The following is a 6569-nucleotide window of genomic DNA, read 5'->3' as shown; positions in this document are numbered from 1 at the left end:
GTAGTTGAGAAAAATAAACCCAGAATTTCCACTTGAATTGCAACACCAAATTCTTCAAAACGAACTTAAGAAATCAATAATTGCTAGGTTTGCAAGAATAATCTCCCAAGTCACAAAATAGAACTAAATTAATAATGTCTAACCCTAAAAAACGAGGTTTATATGCCCTATTTATAGAAAACAAGTCCTAAATTAAAAGGGAAACAAAATAAGGAAAGTTTGTTCAAGCACGCGTCTTCATTCCACGAGACTGATTCACGGATCGTCAATGGATCTATGGTCCATGAGTTCCTTCTGTTTGCCAGGACTAAGAAAATTTTTCAGCATCCAAAAATCAGCTTCTCTGATGCAAACGATGGAACTGCAGTACAGACCGTAGATCGATCTACAGTCCGTCAATCCCTCTCCGTAGCTCCACACTTATAATCTTCAAACATAAGGTGTCGGAACCCTCGCAGTATCATTCTACGAATCAACAGTACGGTCCGTAGATCAATCTACGGACCGTCAATGGCCGCTGTGGTTCAACACTTGGCCAGATTTCCCTGATTTGCCTTCCATGCCTTGCCTACTGATCTACGGTCACCATCTACGGAGCGTCAATGGACCTACGGTTCGTAGATGCCTTATTCTGCATTTTTTTCAATTGTCTCTTACGTCCGCGCCTAAATATCTGTCCTGCAATACATGATAAAAACACATAAAAACCAATACAAAAAGGCCCTAGACACACACAACTCTTAAGTGAAATGTATTAAAAATACCGTAAACTCACGGTATATCAGAGGCTCACCATAGCTAAGTCGAACTGCATGTGATATCAATGAAGCACATGTTGATGATCCTGAATGCTTGTATCTGCATCATGAAATGATGCAGGTCAAATGGCTCAGTACATGAAATGTACGAGCATGTAAGGGGAATTGTAAAACATAACATAAGCTTGAACTTGATAAAAAGGAAACATACTTACCTCTTCTCAACTCACTCAACTAAACTCAACTCAATAATAAGATACTCTACTCAAAGATAAGATATTCAACTCAATGAAATAAGGCTCAACTCAATTATAAGATACTCGACTCTGGGTACTCAACTCTGAATACTCAACTCAATATAAAGCAACAATCCAGATGCAATTTATGGAAAGCTTTTAAAACAATAGAAAACAACTCAATGTATTGAAAAATTCAATAGTAACTCAGTTTGTATGCAAGTATACAATATAAATTTTGTTTGTATATGGAAATACAAAATAAACTCTGTGTATATAAGAATACAAAATATCTCTGTGGGAGTTTCTCTAACTGATAACTATCACTATGAACTATGTGATGATACAACATTTTACTTCACGATGTCAAGGTCGTCCTATACCTTGTCGGGGTATAAAATCTACTACTAAGTGAATCCACTAGTCTATGCTAAAAATTATTAAGGAATCATCTAAAAAGTATGATCCTTTTTTACCCATGCTGGCTACATGGTTTATGGAGACTTTGAATTATCTGAACTCAAACTTGTCCCCATATCGGTGCTCAATACTACTCCCAAAATGTAACTAGTTCATATGTTTTAAAAAACATAACTATTTCTGTGGTTTGAGATTATTACTCAAAATCTTTCTCTAAAAAGAGATATTACTCACACTGCTCAAAACTTTTTTGAAAATCTCAGTTTCCTCCTCTTTTATATATGAAAACATTTACTCTTGGGAATACTTAGTTCTCATATATCATTTTAAAGAAAATGAACTCAACTCTGCTCTTTCTCAAAAATATTTCAAAAATCATATTATAATATGATCATTGATGACTCGGAAAGTCATACTACATAAACATTGATGGTATATCTAGATACCATACTGCCCATACATTGATGTCATACTCGATTGTCATACTAATCATGTTTTAGAAAAACTCCTTTCTCAAAACTCATCTTTACTTTCTCAAAACTCAGTTTAAGAACTCAAGTGTTGGCTTTAAAAATCTTTTTAAAATTTATAACTCAAATCATAAGGTTCACGTGGAATTATGGGCATGAACAACTCAACTCAAGGACTTCATGGGTAACATGTAGTAGTACCATGATTAGGAATACAATCTCGACAGGATTAAAACTCAATGAGCAAGAACTTAGAACTTGGAGATACTACTCCTCTCAAAGATACTCAACTGATGGAGTTCATGCGGAAGTTATGGCATGAACGACTCGACTCTAGGGTCTAAATAACCATATGGAACTCATGTATACAACTCTTCTCATTCTCATACTTACTTTCTCAAAACTTAGTTCAAATTGATAGTTGATCTCAAAGCATTCACAATTAAACTCAAAAGCTTTCCTTAACTCTACTCTTAACTCTCTCTTGAATGTGAATTATGAATTAAAGAGTTATGGTTCATGATATGATGAATCTCGTGATGATAAAGAAGACTCATGAATATATTCTCTTCATTCTCATACTCATTTGCTCGAGTCTTGAAACAAGTTATTAGAAGTTGTAGAAGACTTCTCAAAAAGACTCAAAGGGACTTTCTTAAAATGTTCAAAAGAACTCTCAAGACTTAACTCTTAACTCCACCTTGAATTTGAATTATGAATTCAAGGTTATGATTCATGTTATGAATGATTTCTAGGTGTTTAGAACTAGTTTAGAGTAGTTAGAATCAAAAGGGGTGAAGATACACTTCAAAAGAACTCAAATGGGACAACCGACGGAAAATGAGTGGGGGCAGGCAACCCTGGCGCCTTCCTGGTGCGGGGCGCCAACCCCTTAATTTCATAGGCATGATTGTGGTGCACTGTTGGGGCGCCGCCCCAGCCCCTCCTAGTAGGGATGTGCATTCGGTTTGGTTTTGCACTATTCGGTTTGGATTTTTCGGTTTTTGGTTTTGTAAAAGTTTAACCCAATCCGATCCAAAATAAATTTGGTTTGATTTGGTTTTCCTTTATTCGGTTCGACTTTTTTCGATTTGGTTATTCGGTTATGGCAATAATTAATAACATAACCAAAGTAACAATACTGAATCCCTTAAATATACTTTCTAATATAAATGATAAGTAAAACTTAAAAGATAATACTTATAATTATACCTATTAAAGATGTCCAAACATAAAATATAGACGTAATCATCATGAAAGAAATTAACCAAAAAGGGACAAAAAGTGGTTGACTCTAATTTAATTCTAAACCTAAACAATATATTAGAGAGAGAGAGAGAGAGAGAGAGAGAGAGAATTCGGTTTTTATTTTTTAAAATCCAAAATCAAACCAAAAAAATAAACAAATCAATTTATTAATCCAAAACCAATATGAAAAACCAAAAAACAAATCAGAATAAAAATTCGGTTTGGTTATTCGGTTTAATTCGAATAGTGCACACTCCTACTCCCCAGGCAACTTTCGACTAATTTCATCTCTTAGCTTGTTTTCTGATCCTAAATCGCTTCTAATCTATTTCTTTTCTCAAGTTTTCCTTAGATTCAATTACCCAACCTAAGTACACACTAATCTATTCAAAAAAACACTCAAATCACTAACTTTCATCTCAAGAATTCATCAAAACCCCAACAAAGCAAGATTTAGAATGACCTTGAAGAACACTTATCAAGAACTCAATTCCTTCAACTTTTGAGAATGATATTACGCTGAAAATAACATGATTGGTGTGTGGGTGAACGAACCCAACACTATGGAAGCTTACATACCTCTTATGAATTAAACTCATGGCGAAAATCCTCAACAAAACTCAATAACCTCGACGAACGTTTTAATTCTCTCCTCTTTTCTTCTTTTTTCTCTTCTTTTCTCTTGTTGAACTCTCAACTAAAGCCCTAGGCATATATTAGGATTATAGAACTGAACCTAATCAGATTATACCCCTAAAACCTTACTAAAAATGAATTAAATCTGATTGGAGAAGGAAAAGACTAAAATACCCCTTACTATTTTCGAGTAACTTTCCTTAACTGGACAGCCTGACTTCAAAAAGGCATATCTCACTCGTCCAACCTCGAAACTTTGCAAACTCAGTGGCGTTGGAAAGATAATTCAAAGTCCTTTCATTTGATATCTTATGGACCACATAACTCATCATGTACGGAAAGTTATGGTTGTTTGAAGTTGACCCAAAACTTAAAGAACTTACGAATAACTTGAATGAACTCTCTTTAGTTCTTCTTGGAACTCAAGGTGCTATATATAGTTACCTTAACACCTAAGAAAATTTTAAATTCCTCGGTAAAATTCTACTCATAACAAAGGATGGTTCGAGTCTTAGCTCAAAAAATTGCTGCATTGTTACAGGTTCGTATAGAATTCTTTGTGATTCTATTCAACATGTCACGTCTAGGGGTTAGTCTTGGATCCTGATAATGTGGTAGTTGGTGATGTGTTTGTGGTAGTTGGCAACAGTGCTACTTAAAATAATGGAGCTGGTTGATAGTACAGATTGACCACAATGGTGATAGTGACCAATAGTAGTAGTGGAGGTGGCGATGGTGGTGGTGATAATGGTTAATTGTGGTGATGATGGTGGTAGCAATGTATATAATCATAATGATGGAGGAGGTAAGTGTGATAACAACTGATAGTAGTAGCTAGTTAGCAACGGTGGTGGTTGGTAGTAGACGACGATAATGATGGTGATGGTGGTGACAAAGGTGATTAGTAGTGGTGACTGGTGATTGCAATAGAAGAATTGTGAATATTATCCACACACAACAATGTGTCTTAATGATATTACGACTTTGTTCTATATCTTAATGATTAAGACTTATTCAAACATATTAAGTGCTTAAATCCTAATAAAACAAATGCACGTAATGATCTAATGTCTGAACCATTCACATTCAGACCTCCATTAAGTACAAACAAATGAAGCCTAAGAATTGACCCCTGATGCAACTCCATCACAACTGAAAAGTGCTCGAAGTAATTTACTATTTTATTCTTTTTTTTAATTCTCAAAGTATTTTTATCAAAACAAAATATCTAACTTCTTATTAACTTCATATACATCGGTCCTCCTTTTATTTAAATGAAAAAGATTAATTTAATATAGAAATTAACCATTTAGTACTTTTTTTTAATCAAACACATAGATTATTTACTAACATTTTTAATACTTTTATCTAAACATAATTGTTTATTTATCAAAACCGAAAAGGGTCAAAAATACCTCTGAACTATGCGAAATATATTACTTATACCCTCCATTACATTTTGGGATAAAAATACCCCGCCGTTATCCAAAGAGACCACAAATACCTTCAAGAGTTAACTACCCAAATTTTTAATGATGTGGCAAGCCACATGAGACTAATCCCTCCACCTAAGAATTGCCAACTAGGATTCATTACAAAAGAACTATACCCTTAGCGGCGATAAAAGTCGCCACAAGATCCCAAAATATTGTCACAAAAGGTTTGAGTGATTTTTAGTGGCGATTAAGGCTGCTAACAATCATTCGCTAGTAAAACCTATTTTTTCAACAAAAAAATATGAAAATTAATTTTTGTTTGCAACCTAATTTTTTAAAATAAATAACATGCACTATCAATATTCAAAACAACCAATATTATTATGAAAATTATCAAAATTACTTCTTGATTCAAATCTCCTATCATATAATGCATCATTGTACATTTTATGCATTTACATATAACATAAAAATAAAACATATATTGTCTTCAAACTCCTCTTTGATCGATATAATTTGTGATATTTTAAAAATAATGAAGAAAAAAAAACACAAAATCAAAATTTAATGCTATAAATCATTTAAAACCTTTAGTGGCGATATTATGAGTTTTTGTGGCGACTTTTGTCGCCGCTAAAGGTCTAGCTTTTTAAAGTGAATCCTCGTTAGCAACGGTTACGTGAAGGGATTTGTCCCACGTGGCTTTCCACATCACTAAAATTTGGGTGTTAAATTTTGAGGGTATTTGTGGTCTCTTAGGATAACAACAGGGGAATTTTTTATCTCAAAATGTAACGAAGGGATAAGTGATCTATTTCGCATAGTTCAGGAACAAATTAACCCTTTTTCGTTTATAAAATTAATTTTAAAGCTTTAAATTATTTTTCAACATTTTAATCTTATCAACTATTTACCATCCATTAATCCAAATAGACTACTAATTTATTTTCATTATATATGTTATCAAAAGACATGTGGTGATATTTTTGGCCGACATGATAATATTTCAACGAGTCCGGAGCCTAAAGGGCAAAAAAAATGGTCAAAAATTTCAAAAGGGCACATCACTTTTTATTCTAACCAAAAGAGCAAAATCGCTGCCCTAGCAGCGATTTCGTCTAAAAATAAATTATTATCGTGTAAAAGTTTTTTTTTGTTTTTTTAATTAAAAATCGCTGCCACAGCAGCGATTTTGTAAAAAATATAAAAAAATTAATTAAAAATCGCTGCTTTTTCTTTAAAAAAACTAAAACGGCACATCAAAAAAAAAATTAACCAAAAGGGCTTCTGACAAAACAAAAATAAAAATCGCTGCATATTTTCTCAAAAAAAAAAAACTTTTTTTTCTTCAAAATCACTGCTATT

The sequence above is a fragment of the Solanum tuberosum genome, unplaced genomic scaffold, assembly GCF_000226075.1.
Source record: "Solanum tuberosum cultivar DM 1-3 516 R44 unplaced genomic scaffold, SolTub_3.0 scf00570, whole genome shotgun sequence".
NCBI lineage: Eukaryota > Viridiplantae > Streptophyta > Magnoliopsida > Solanales > Solanaceae > Solanum > Solanum tuberosum.
The sequence above is the reverse complement of the archived record's forward strand: the minus strand, read 5'-3'. Positions refer to the sequence as shown.